Below are 15,561 nucleotides of genomic sequence, written 5' to 3'. Positions count from 1 at the left end.
AATAAAAACATTTTTTTAATTAAATGGTAATCGAGACTGATAAACATGTCTAATGGTATATATATTAACTATTCAATTTAGTCACTTAAATGGGTTTTAGTTTTTGGTGCTTTTAATCTAGGCTTAATTCACAATTTGGCTCCTAAAGTATACTTATTTTTCTACTTTGGTATTAAATATTTTTTTGTCTCAATTTGGTACCTAAAGTATCAATTTCCTCTATTTTTGGTCCATTTTGTAACGACAGTTAAAAAAAATTGTTAGGTAACTTTGGCCAATAAAAAATGCCACATGACATGTTTTTGACAATAAAAAAATATTTTGTGGCAATAGGTTTATTTAAAATAAAAGTATTAAATTTAAATAAAAAATTAAATATTTAAATATTAAAAAATTGACTTTGACCGACCGTTAATCGACATTGGCTGGCTGTTGACCTTCATTAACCGACCACGTGGCATATTCTCGTGACACTATTAAAACATGCCACGTGTCTTTTTTGAAATATTATATATTATATTGATTAAAATATAAAAAATATATATAATATATTTTTAAATTTTAAAAACATTTCTTACAAAATTTTAAAATTTAAAATTTAAAACCCAACATCAATTAACAGTCAACGGTCAATAAGTCAAAAGTATTTTTTAATATTTAAATATTTAATAATATACATTTTTATTTTTTAATTTAAATTTAATATTTTTATTTTAAATAAATCTAATTTTCACATGACATTTTTTAATTGGCTATAATAAGCCACATAAAGCTTTTCCATTAATCAAAGTTGCCTAATAGAAATTTTTTGAACAGTCGTTACAAAATAAACTAAAAATAAAGAAAATTAATATTTTAAATATTAAATTAAGAAAAAAATTAAATATAAAAATAAAAAAAATAAATATATATGAAGGGCCAAATCATAAATTAAGCCTTTGATCTACTTCAATCAAGTTTACCATCTGATAAGACCATCATCAAATATTAAAAAAATAATTTATTTACTATTGATAGGAAGATTCTCAATCAAATTTTAAACTCAATTCTTTATTAATTTAAAATTTGATATAATGAAATATTTTAATTTCTATAAGCAACCTATGATTTTTTTTGTTTTTTACTTTTTTTAAAAAAATATTTTATTATACCCTAAATAAAGTATGTGTGATTTTATTTAGGAATAAATCTTAAAATTATATATGAATTTTAATTTAATGTGTAATTATATACCGAACTTTAATTTGTTACAATTATATACGTGGAACTCTAATTATGGTTCAAATGTATACTTGAAATTTTAATTTTGATTTAATCATATACATTTAAAAAAATAAATACATTGATTTATTTTTATATTGGATAAATATAATTATTCATGTATGCAATATATAAACATAAAATAATTTTATATCAATACTTGTGTTAATAATTTACAAGAATTAGATCAAATCAAAATTTTAAATATAAAAATATACAAAATCAAAATTCATGTATACAATTACACATTAAACCATAGTTTAAATAAAGTTTTGATATTTATAGATATTTAAAAATTCTATTACAAAGCTCTATGTAATGGTCTATAGTTAATGGTATTCACCACTCACGTGTGGCCTAAATTCAAATTGGATTAATCGTATTTATTATTCAGGCTACATCATGTTATTATAATTTAAAAAAAATTATTACAGACGTAAGTATATTAAATACAAATTTTTGGTATATAATTTTGACGTCCATGTAAACGTGCTTAATTTGCAGAAACAAAATGGTCAATTCAATCCTTTGATGTTCTTGGTTTTTCATGGTCATTCAACTTTTCTAGAAGCAGCTGACATGTTTATATTAAATAAATTAAATTAATTGCTCCAAGATTCTTCTCAATTATTGGCAACCATCCATATCCATAAATCAAAATAAAATTTTAAAAAATTTCATACAATGCATAACTTTAATACAAAACTGTATTAACATTATTTTTTTTAGACTTGGTTGACCTTATGTAAAATTAGAATTTGATTGGGCATGAAAAAGGTGGTGTGATAAATAGGAGTTAAAATGGAGATTTATGGGTGTGTCTTGCATTTATCAGATATTTTGTAAGTACTTAGAAAGACGTTTTGACGAGCAATTGAAAGAAGGCCCAAAATAGGCCCGACGTCACAACGAGGAGCACCGGGAAGTCGAGACGATGCAATAACGTTGAAACGGTAAAGTAGAGACGACGTCGTTATGTCACAATGTGTTCTCTTATTTGGTAGCCGTGTTTTAGACTTCAAGCAAGACTACTCCTAGTTGGACTCTATTTATTGCAGGGATATTTTACTATGATTAGAATTCTCTATTTTGATATGTCAATTAGCAATGACTTTTTTTGAAGGCGACAATATATAGCTGCATATGAAGTTTTGTGAGAACTTTAGGCATGAGCTTTGTATTCGGGGTTTGAGTTTATTATATTCTCATTGTACTTTCGTTTTGTTTTATCCATTAATGTTAAGTCGGTGCCTCTTTTGCCCGTAATTTTTATATTCTTCAAATGAGTTTTCTATATAAAACATATGTATGCCCAAATTTTCATTTCTCTTTTTGTTTTTTTTTCCTTTCTTTTTATCCCAACATTGTGGTTAAATTAAAAGATTACTAGCTTATTAATATTATATTTAAAACTTGATTAAACAATGAAATAACGTTATATTTAAAATTTTAATCAAACTTTTCTAAACGAAACGAGTACTGTATTGTGCATATATATATATTACATTGACGTAAATCTCTTAATTATTCCTCAGGCAAAAATGTAATTATTTTGTCTTTTAGAATGTAGAAAACATATACACATAAGATAGAAGACTGAAGAAATTCTTTCAAGTAAAAAAGCCTTCTAAAGTTTTAATCATGATTAGTATAGAAAAGCATTCAGAGAGGGGATTATCTTTTTTTTAAGCATATATTCATGATTAAACAAACATGCAAATAGATTAGAGTTTAAGGGAAAGGATGGTGTGAAACTGAGATGTCACATCATCTTGTATCTCTTATTAATTATTTAATGTCATTTTAATTTTTTTTCATGTCGTTGACTCATCATTTTGGTAATTTTTTTAACCTGAACCCTAGACTTTGGATTCTGAACTCTAAACCTTAAACCCTAAATTCTGAATCTTAAACCTTGAACTCTTGACCTTAAATCCTAAATCTTAAAATTTTAGACCTTAAACTCTAAATCCTATACCTTGCACCCTAGACCATAGACCCTAGATCTAGGCTTTAAGGTTTAGAGTCTAGAGTCTGGAGTCTAGGATCCAGGATAAAAATTTTATCAAAATGATATCAATGATGTAGGAAAAATACTGAAATGATATCAAATAATTGATAAAAAATACAGGATGACGTGACATCTTTATTTCATACAATTCTTTCTCGGAGTTTAATAAGAACTAATGAAATATTAATTTAATTATAAGATTAAGATCTTAAAAATTTTAAAATGTCACATTTAAATCTCATTTTATATATGAGATTTAAATTTATTCTAATTAAGTTTAATACTTATAATAATTAATTCTATTAAAACTATTGGTAAAATCAACTCTTGAAATAGTAATGTTTGAATAATATTGAAAAATCACATGGTATATTGAATTTTCTTTACAAATTTGTATAATCAATTAGTGGCTCAAAACGCGTCTTGGGATGTCGGTTTCCCTCTTGGATTTTACAGGGACAAAGGAAGGGTGCGGGAAACTGTTGAAAGGTGGGCGACAATATCATCATTATATGTAGTGTGTGTAAAGCATAATTGTATGAATTAGGCGGTGTTGGGTACCAAACTGATTCAAAGTTCTCACTGTTTTATATATTATTTTGATGATCCTATACATGTCTGAACATTAGAATTTTTTAGGGGTCGAAATTAAATTGTAATTTTAAAGATAAAAAAATATAATTTTACTATTTTAATAGATTATATATTTATAATTTTTAAATGATTAAATTAAATTTTTATATTTTTAGGGGTCAAAATATAATTTTAATTTTATTAATTTAAAATTTTAAAAATTTTAAAGGGCCCATATGAAAAAGAAATCATTTTAGGGGGTCGAGGCCTCTGCCAACCCCTTAGTTTTGCCACAAATAAATTTAATATGATGTCATTTTCTTTCGAGTATAGTAAAATAATAATAAATATAAGCTTAAAAAATATTATTTTATTGTAAGAGACCTATTTGGGATAAATATTAAAATTATATATAAATTTTAATTTGATGCAATTATACACGTGAAACTCTAATTGTGATTCAAATGTATACTTAAAATTTTAATTTTAATTTAATCATGCACATTTAAAGAAATAAATACATCAATTTACTTTTATATTGGATAATTAGAATTATTTATGTATGTAATATACAAACATAAAATGATTTTGTATCAATAATTGTGTTAATACATTACAAAAATTAGATCAAATCAAAATTTGAAGTATAAAATTACACAAAATTAAAGTTTATGTATACAATTATATGTTAAATTATTATACATATATAATTTTAAGATTTATCCCGATCAAATTTAATGCGAAAACTATGATTGTCATTTTAATTTAAAAGAAAAAAGATAGATAGTGGATCTCTTTTGTTGACATTCTCTTCAAAAGTTAGGACTAAAATGGTTAAGAATACTTTTGATATATATAAAAGAAGTGTGGGAAGCAAGCAAATCGATAGTATAGAAGAAAATCTGAAGGAAAAGTAAAAGCCCAAAAAATAAGGTTGATGATGATATATTGACCTAACCACCCTAGGAATTTTAACAATAATAATTCCAATTTCAAGAGTGCCTTGCTTGAACATCCCACGAGTTGACATGGTCACATGCCAAGAATTCTTGGCAACATCCTTCAATTCATTATCCCCAATATGATGAATGCCTCTAGTCTCTTCAAGTCAAATTTTAACAATGTCTTTAATTGAAATTCACCACTCTACTACTTGCATTAATGAAGAGAAATACTTGTTGAGTAATTTCTCATATCTTATTAATGGGAACATCCGAGTATTTATATATATTGTTATGTTCACGGCATGACCTCACTATTTATGATTTGACCTTACTATTTCTAGAGTTGACATTATGAGCGGGCTTCAGGTATGCTGGATACATGTTTCACTCTGGGTTGCCTGCCACACCATGTGGTCTCCCTTCTGCGAGCTCCTTGAGTATATGCGAATTGAGACCGCGGCTTTCCTTTGGTTCGTGCGAACTCTCCTTGCAAATTGGGTCCGCAAATTTCCATCGCTGTCCTCTCATGATTTACTTCACACTCAATAGCTTTCCACATTATTTATGACGCGAATCACTTCTAATTTAGCGATTCTTCGCATCTAATATTGTATGTTCTTTACTCTAGCATTTAATATAACTTAATTATTGTAACAATTTATTTTATTATCATGATAAGTCCAAATTATCTAGAAGTTGACTTCCGCCGGTATTTTGATTTGCAGTTTTCTTCAATTTTTAGGCAGCAGCAGGGCTTATTAGACTTTTAGAATAGGGCCAAAAATATTATATTTGTTAAAATAATTTAATTTGAAATTGTCGTCTACTTTATGTCAAGCATTGCATTTTCTTCCTCCCAAAATTTAACAACATATCTTATTATTAAATTAGAATATGAAAACAAAATAATCAACACTGTTATTACCATAATTAACACAACATGTTTGATATACGTATTCTATTTTTATTTTGAATTTTTAAATTTTTAATTATTTATATTAAACTTATTTAAATGTCCCATTTTAAAAAGAATTGAATTTTAAGTCGAGTTGACTCAAAATATTATTTAATAATAAAATTAATTTATTTAAATATAAATATATGTAACCTACATTAAAAGTTGTGTTCTCCCAACAACGAGAAGACTTAACTTCAATTTTAGATGCAAAACAACTAAGGTTGGATATTAAAGGGATTATTTAGGAAATTTATTTTATTTAATAAAGAATGAATTAAAGAAGAAAAATAAAAACAAATTGTGTTTTTTTTATTTGTGTTCAAAATATTATAAATATTATATAATATTTTTTGAAAGATAGATGAATTCATTTAATAAATGAAAAAAATAATAAACAATCAATAAAACATTGTGACATGTTGACAATTAGCTTTATCACAACTCAAGCACAATATATCTGGAGTGATTGCAAGCACTTAATACGATAAGAAAATCAGCCCCGGATGGTCCAAAGCGACGAGCAAAAATCGACAAAAAAATCAAATATTCACTAAACTAGAGAGGACGACAATAAAATCATTCCTAAAATCACTTGTAAAACTATTTTTACAAACATAAGCAAGACTAAAAAATATGCTAGAAGAGCAAACAAAACTTCTAAAACTAAAGACTTATTAAACAATGGAAAAAACAAAAAAAATATAAAACTTAAGACAACACGGGTCTAAATTGACACGTGAAATCATTTATTCTTTCAAAATACTCTCAAAACAAACACAAATTAAGAAGTTGACAAAAAGTCACCGACTTTCCAATAAAAACTATTGGTGGCCGGTGGAGTTTTAGCAAACGACAAGCACCGTTTATCACAACTTGTGAAGACAACAAAGATACCCACAAAATAGATCTGCAAACTGAAAAGGGAGAAGACATGTGTAGTGAATGAGAAGAATAAAGAAAGAAAGGGTTGATAAGAAAGGAAAAAGGCAGGGTATAACCAACCCTAAAACTGATACCGCCATTGAGCAAAACAAAAGATAAGAAGAGAAAAAATAATTTTTTAGGATATTTATATTATATGATATATATATTTTTAATGCCAACTGATGCTTTTATTTGATGGGATTTTAGCTAATACCAGACGCAACATTTAATACTACCTACAGCTATCCCATTTTAAAAGGCTACCAGAACGGTGCTTTGGAAATATGAAAGCAAAAAATAAATGAAATGGTTTAGAAATCAAAACAGACATATGAAAGGCTGTAAACTAAAACAGAAAATGAAAAGCTAATCCTAGAAACCCTTTTTCTTTTCGCTGTACCCATGAGTTCTTAATGCATTAGTTGCTATGGAGACTCTTCCTCTATCACCTCTTTAGCATATAACTTTTCAATCACCGGCCTCCATTAATTTCACTAGTTTATCGAATCATTCTGTCATTTCCAAATCTGGACTCGTCATTATCACCTCTTCTTCTATTGTTCGATTTCTGTCAAGACTCACCAGTTCCTCCATTGCGCTGAGTACCTCTTCCATCCAGTACTATAGACCATCATACTTCTATCCCTCCTTTGCCAGCCCGTGCGCTGCTTTATTGGCTTCTCTTTGTATGTGATTAAACTTTATGCTTCTAAATCTGGTAGATTTTCTTTTGATTTCTTGGATGTAATCTCGGATAAAAGATCTGTATTCTAATTCCAGGGTTATTTTTCTAATAACTGTCAGTGCGTCTCCCTCAACATTTACATCTTAGCAACCCATTTCCTTCACCATGGTAACTTCCTTTAAACACGCTCTAGCCTCGGCTGTAGTCGGATCTATAATATTTTCTCCTGAGTAAGTGCATGATGCCATAACATAACCATCTTTGTTTCTTGCAATGATTCCTAACACTGATTTATGTTGGATCTGGTTGAAAGCCGCATCAAAATTAATTTTTATTATATCACCTTTGGGTGGTCGCCATACATTATTGTTATTCTCATTTCTAATATTCAGCACTTGACTCATATGTTCAGTTTTTGCACAATACAAGTTGATAAATCCCACGGTTTCATGCACTAGAGCCTTGCTACAATCATGATACATTTTGTTTCTGTTGTGCCAAATGGCTTATAAAATGATAGTTCTTTTTATGCATTCCTTTTCAGTAAGATGTTCATATTCAATCACTAACCATGTTTTCCAATTTGTTTCTCTGTTGCATTTTGAGCTAATACATCCTAGTTCTTGGAGTACTTGTCGAGTGAAAAAATAGTTCCGGAAGACATGACTCACCATCTCCTCTTCTTATTGGCATACTAGACACAACGTATTATTTACCAATTTACGGATTTTCAGATTATACAGAATTGACACATACTCATTAGCCACTTTCCACAAATGTATTCGGATTTTGCTTGGCACCTTAATTAGGGGATTATGCTGTATATTAGGTTCTTCTGTTGTATTACTCCATTTGTATCCATTTTTTGTTGTGTATACCCTTGTGTTATCCCCCCTCCAAACTAAGGCATCTTGTGACTCGTCGTTCGCTAATGGGATTGAGACAATTCTTTGCATTTGTTCCTCACCAAACAAAGCTCGAATTTCCTCTTGTTTCCAGGTAACAGTATCTCTATCAACCAAATTTGACACCGTAGAATACCTGATATTGATTTGTTGACATTGAACTCTCTCGTTTCCAGCTCTCGGTAGCCAAGCGTCATTCCAGATGTTGACATTCTTGCCGTTCCCAATTCTCCAGCCCAACCCCTCTTCTAGTAGGCGTCTGGCTCCCCAGATGCTTCGCCAGGTATACGAAGGGTAATAACCAATTCTTGCACTCATAAACTCTCCTTTTGGGAATTACTTCACTTTTATTACTCGTGCGAACAAACAATTAGGTTGCATAATAATCTTCCATCCCTGTTTTGCCAACAGGCCGTATTAAACATTGACAAATTTTTAAAACCCAACCCTCCCTTCGTTTTGGGGATGCACATATCACTCCATTTACACCAATGAATTCCTCTATTATTTTTTGGGTTATGCCACCATAATTTACACATAATATACTTAAGATCATGGCAAAAAGAAACTGGTAATTTAATGCATTGCATAGCATAGATTGGAATAGCCTATAAAATGGATTTTAGAAATACCTCTTTTCCCCCAGCCGATAAAATCCGAACACTCCAATTATTTATCAATTTGTTGAAATGATCTTTCATATCAGTGAAAGCCTATTTTTTCCTTCGGCCCACCATTGTAGGAAGCCATAAATACTTCTCTGGGTTATTTGAAATTCGTATTCCCAGTATATTACCCATTTGGTCCTGTACTTCTCGTTCGAAATTTCCACTAAAGTAGATCAGTGATTTGTCAAAGTTGACCTTTTGCCCTGATATTACTTCATACTCTTTAATTATTCTTTTCATGTTGTTAGCACCATTAGTTGATGCTTCTCCAAATAGCATACTATCATTAGCAAAAAATAGGTGCGTTATTGAAATATTGCTTCTTCCTACCTTTGCCCCTAAAATCCTCCCCTCTCTCTTTGCATTATCAATTAACCGTGAAAAGCCTTTCGCACAAATAAGGAATAAGTACAGACTTAAAGGATCACCTTGCCTTCACCCTCTTGACGGTCGAAATTCTTCCCCATTTTTTCCATTGGTCGCCAGCGTATACTTGACACTAATAATACACCTCATTATAAGTGTAATCCATTCTTCACAAAATCCCATTCGTTGTATCATTTTTTTCACAAAACACCATTCAATTTTGTCGTATGCTTTGCTCATGTCGAGTTTTAAAGCAAAACCTTTATTCAATCTTCCTATTTTTTTCTTAAAAGAGTGAAGGATTTCGTAAACTACTAATATATTATCTGTGATTTGCCTCCCTGGCACGAATGCTCCTTGACTGTCATCAATACAATATTGCAAAGTAAGATGAAATCTATTGACAATCACCTTTGAAATTATTTTATAGATCATGTTGCAAAGGCTAATGGGTCGAAACTGACTTATGTTCTTTGATGAAATCACCTTAGGAATAAGGACTACACTTGAATGATTCACCTCCTCCATATTTCTTCGACCATTAAGGACATGCAAACAGTACCTGGTAATATCCCCCCACAGTATTCTAAAAATATTGCAGGAAAACCATCATTCTCTGAAGCTTTAAGAGGGGCTATATATTTTATTGCTTCTAAAACCTCTGCTGCTTGAAATTCCTTCATCAGATTATCATTGAAATTTTCCGTAATGCAAGGAAATATTGTCGAAATTAAGCCATCACTATTAGTAACTGCATTTGACACAAACTAATCTTTGAAATAATCTGTTGCTATTTTGGAGATTTCGTTAGTCTTAGTCACCCATTTCCCAGAGACATTCTCAAGCCCTTTAATCTTTTTTTTTCCGCCAATAAGAATCCCATCTATGAAAGAATGTCGTATTTTTGTCTCCCATTTGCAACCAATTAACTCTCGCCCGTTGTTCCCAGAAAAGCTACACCCTATCAGCTTCTAAATTCATCTCCAATTTAATCTCTGTCATCTCCGCTAAAATTTCATCACTGATTTTTTTTAGATTTCAATTCTAACATTCTATAATTCAAATCTTTTGATCGGTGTTCTCTAGGCCCTTTTTCTTTCTTTGTCCACTTATTTAAATGTACGCTCAATTCTTTGAGCTTTGTCAAGGTATCATTCTCATTTGACAACCACTCATGTTTGACTTGCTCTTCTAATTCTTTATTCAACAACCAGACAGCATTGAATTAAAGTTGCCTGTGGTGATCATCAGACTGTAAGCTCTCATCCCCTCTCGAATCCACTAACATCGGGCAATGATTCGATAATCCATGCTGTAAATTTTGTACCAAATAGTCATTGAAAAGATTCCACCATTGTTAGTTAGCAACCCCTCTATCCAATCTTTCCTGAATATTATTTCTAACCAATCTACCTCTTTCCCAAGTGTACCACTGCCTATAAAACCCCAAATCATTTAATTCGCATTCTTCAAGTACCTCTCTAAAAGCATTCATCTGTCTTTCCTCTCTTATTCGTCCCCCTTGTTTTTTCGTGAGAATATAGAATTTCATTGAAGTCTCCTAATACAAGCCAAGGCTTGTTACATCCACGCTTCAAATGTCACAATAAATTCCATGAATCTTTTCGTTCGTTCTCCACAGGTGCTCCATAGAACCCCGTAAATCTCCACACTATCGATTCACCTCATTCTTTTACCTCCACATCTGTGTGATTTCGAATAACTTTTCAGAGTTAAATTTATCCTGTCTTTCCATCCTATGATACACCCCCTTTTGTCCCCATCCGCATCAACGTCTATTCCTTGTTCAAATCCACAGTTTCTCCTTATTTTCTCCATATGCTTTCTATTAACTTTTGTTTCCATTAGAAATAAGATTTGGGGCTGAATGCGTTTCAATTTATTTTTGAAACGATTTACTGCTCGTGACCACCCAAAGCCACGAACATTCCAACTTACTATTTTCATTGTGCCCGATCAGCCTGCTTGAAAGTGGCCGCCGGTACTGCATTATTTAACCCTCCTTCTAACAGTCCCCTACTATTGTCGGAACCACCCCCTTCTGTATTATATCTTTGCCTTTTCTTTCTGTCCACAAAACAAATAGCCATATCTTCTAATTCTGCTTCCTTCCCCCTTTCCTCAAAATTTCCCCTATCATTCTATATTCTCAACTCAATAGGCTTTTTTGTATATCTCGTTGCTCTCCCCACTATCCCTATGCCTCCGTAATTTTCTTTTTGGTTGGTAACATCATCACCGAATCTTCTTGTCTTGATGTCCCCGTCTATCTCCATTCTTGTCCATTTTCCATCTTCAGAATCCTCCATTAGCCATCTACTCATTGCTTGCCCTCCCCTCATTGGTGTGGCTCTTGGTGACATATCCCATACAAAATCCACTTATTGATCTCTTAGAGTTAAATGTACTGGACAAAATCTCTCCCCATGCCTAAGTTGACCACATAAAAAATAAAATAATGGCAATTTTTCATATTGAAATAAAGTATATATGAATTGATTTCTCCCTATACATATCTTTTTTTTTTCCTTTTGAGTGAGTTTTACACATCCAATAGAACACGTATCCTTGTGTATTTATTCATCCCCATTGTAATCAATGACACATCATATTCCTTAAAATCTCCAATAAAATTCCCTAATTACCGTGTCATACCTTCTGTAATGAAACCCGACGGTAAATTATGAATTTGCACCTAGAAAACCGTAGTCCATAATGAGACCACTAAAGGGTTCTCCCCCCTTAGAGGATGCCACAAATCTGCCATCGTATTTTTTAATGTTGGGAAATTGACTATACGTTCTCTAAGCACTCTCCCTACCAGACATAACTCATAGTTTAATTCGACAAAAAATTCATCACCTTTCATTACCAAAGGATCCTCCTCCTCATCCATTATTTGTAGATTTGCCAGATCTGCCCCCACCACATTCATATTAGCCATATTCTTACCCAGAACTAAAATCTATTTTTTGTTGTCGCCGAACCCTAGAAAATCCCTCTGGACGCAATACTCTTGCCACAAGGCAGACTAACCCTAATACTTACCACAAGGCAGACTTTTTTTTCCTAGTTATATGATATAAATTTTTAGACTTTAATAATTTGTTCTTATAGGTTGTGACTTCTAATATATTCATGTAATAATATTATATTTTTATTATTTTTCCATGAATTTATATCGTATTTCATTTTATAAAATATTTTATATAATTTATTATATCAATTCAATTTAGAAAAAAAAATATGTTAATATTTTCCATAATTTTTTTATAATAATTCAATTTATATTGAAATTTGTATATTTATACAGTGTTGTATTATATATATTCTTCATGCAATTATATAATATTTTGTAGGTTAATAATTTATGTTAGGTAAATTTTGATATATTTGTGTAAATTATCGTATTCACATTCATTATGTTTTTTTTTGTCATATGGTTTTTTTAATTATTTTTTCATTTTATTTAAAAATTGTTTTGAAGTTAATTTATTTAGTTATAGCCTATTGAGTCTTAGTTCGATTGACATGAGTTTTGTTGTCAATGCAGAAGGATGTGGGTGTGCGTTAAAGCGTATTATCTTCCTATTTATGGGTTGGAGAGGGACTTTGGGTAGTTTTAGGTATTATGTCAAAAAGAGTAGATATGATCAGAACTTATAATAAAAAAAATATGTTTGTGTTATTTTCATGTATTTATATACATTCATAATGTATTTCATGTATAATTTTATATGTTGTTATATTTATATCATATTCATGTTTTTTTTTATCGTAATTTATTTCAATTTTTGCATAAATTGTTACAACAACTCAATAAAAAATATTTTATTCCCGTGACTTGATTATATTCATGATATTCGTTTTATTTATCCAGAATATCATAATTTGTATACATTTTATATACATATCTATGTACTAATATCACAAACAATATACTGTGATTTCTCATTAACAAACTGAGAAAATAGCTTGATTACTGTTGAGGATTCTGTTATGTTGTTAGTGGCAGTATATCTATCTATTTAGTTGTGTATAAATTGATTCTTCTGTATCTGAAGCAATCAAGCTATTTTCTTATAAGGTTCTTGTGTTTGTTCAATTATTACAAGTAATTTGAATTATATCAATAAATATTATGTTGAAAATTTAAATATAATCTGCTAGACTTTGGAGCATATTCTAGTTAATATAAAAACAATACCTCTAAATTTAACACTTAAAAAAATATAAAAATTGAAAGGCCCATATGCTTGTCTTTTGAAGTTTTGATGATAGGTATTCGGCCCATTCCAGGCAACCGGCCATCTTAATAACCTAAAATATTATTACTTCCTGAAGAGGCGATTTTTAAACAACTATGGAAATTATGCATTTAAGACCCAAAGTCCACTTCTATTTGATCACTTCTCCTATTTGTTATCAATTTCACCATATTTATCCTCAAACTTATGTTATTCATTTGTTTTTAGGTTATTTAGATGAAAATTATAACCGAAAAATGGATTGAATCTTAGCTCAATTGGCGTGAATATTATTGTCAATGTTTGAGGATGTGGATTCGAGTGCGCTGAAGTACATTATTCTTCTATTTATGAGTTGAGAGGGGCTATGAGTAGTTCTAAATATTGTGTCAAAAAGAACATATATGATTAGAATTTTTAATGAGATTGTTCAAAAAAATTATAACCGAAAATAGTCTCCAACACTCAACACTTACCAATAATTATACACCAAATTCTAAATGAATTTTTAGACTTGGATGAATAATTTGACCCTAGAAAAAACAAGTCAATGAAATTTGTGATGTTGCTTTTATATATTCTCAATCTAGATTTTATTTTGATTTAAGTTTGCATATATTTAAATCATCATAGTGTATTATAATAGTTGATTTCGATTATAAATAGGCTTAACCGGCAAATCGGGTACTATACCCTTTTTATCATATTGGCACCTAAACTTTTATTTTGTCGTAAGTAGTCTCTAAATTATTTTTCCTCCAAATTGGTATTTTCATTAACTCAATGTTAGTCAAACAGTTAAATCTATTTAAAAAAAAAACTTAACCCGCAAATTAATTCCCAAACTATATAATTTTCTAAGTTGATATCTAAATTTTTTTTTCATAAGTGACACCTAAACTATTCTTCCATTACTTATTTTATACCAAAATATTATACATGTTTAAAAAAAAATACCTAGCAACAATATATTGTCGTATCTTATAAACTTTACAAAATAAATTTTTAATTTTTTAATTGTGAGTAATTTTATTTTCAAACTTCATCGCCTGCTTTCTCAACTTAACGGGAAAAATTTCTTTAATTGATCAAAACCAATGTTTCTAGAACCAGGTCGATCAGTTGAACTGGTTGGACCGAAAATTGATCGAGATGCCAACTTGGAGATAGGGGTTGAATCAATTGACCCGCGTACCGATATAGACTGGTTAAACCTAACTAAAATATCGATTGAACTAGTTTTTCTCTATTTTGAAATATTTTTTTATTTTTAATAAACTTTTAATAATTTATTTTATTGAATAAGACAAATCGATCAAACTAATAATTGGTGACCTGATCAGTTTGACCATCGTCCTGTTCTAAAAACCTTGATCAAACTTTTGTTTCTTATTGAAAATCGATCAAACTTTTAATTTTTATTATGTGTATTGTTTATATTTATAATTATGATTTTAAAATTTCCAAATCAAAACGGATAATACACTCGAATTTTCACGGTAAAAGTATCATGGAGGCTCATGTAATAGGAGTTAGATTGCATTTTATCCACTCTAATAAAAAAAAAGAGAGCAAATCAGTCTTTGTATATTAGATTAAAAAGCAAATTGTCCCTTTATGTTAAAAAAATTCATCCATTTGCACAGTTAAAAATTAGCGTGGTTAATAAAATAACAACATAATGGCTGCCATGTGTACCTCATGTTGGCATACGGAGACCAATATTTAATAGCAGAAATAGATAAAATTTTTAATAGAAAAATCAATTTACTTTTTGATCTAATGTAGAAAGACTAATTTACCTTTTTTTAATAAAAAAATATAATTTGACTCCTAATATATCAACCCTTATAATAATTTTACCAATTTCCACCACAGCTATTCACAGATTTAATCATTGTTCCACACCATCTTAGTAAAGAATTCCAAAAGTTACTTTAATAGCCAACAACTCTACAACATTAGATTCATGAATTTCCATTAACTTGTTTTATTCCCC

General features: G+C 29.8%; 1 long non-coding RNA gene across 3 annotated transcripts; it reads left to right on the top strand.

The window, feature by feature from the left end:
• Positions 1-6,392: 6,392 nt before the first annotated feature.
• On the top strand, positions 6,393-13,106 carry LOC107893271 (uncharacterized). Of its 3 annotated transcripts, none has more exons than XR_005907839.1 (4): positions 6,393-7,356; positions 7,451-8,354; positions 8,437-8,554; positions 12,869-13,106. It is a non-coding gene; the product is annotated as an uncharacterized lncRNA (long non-coding RNA). The 3 variants fall into 3 exon arrangements; XR_005907840.1 differs by having other exon boundaries at positions 6,394-7,356; positions 7,475-8,354; XR_001682781.2 differs by having other exon boundaries at positions 6,401-8,354.
• Positions 13,107-15,561: the final 2,455 nt, after the last annotated feature.

This window comes from Gossypium hirsutum, chromosome A13 (genome assembly GCF_007990345.1).
Source record: "Gossypium hirsutum isolate 1008001.06 chromosome A13, Gossypium_hirsutum_v2.1, whole genome shotgun sequence".
NCBI lineage: Eukaryota > Viridiplantae > Streptophyta > Magnoliopsida > Malvales > Malvaceae > Gossypium > Gossypium hirsutum.
Note: the sequence above shows the minus strand (reverse complement) of the source record. Positions and strands in the feature narration are given on the sequence as shown.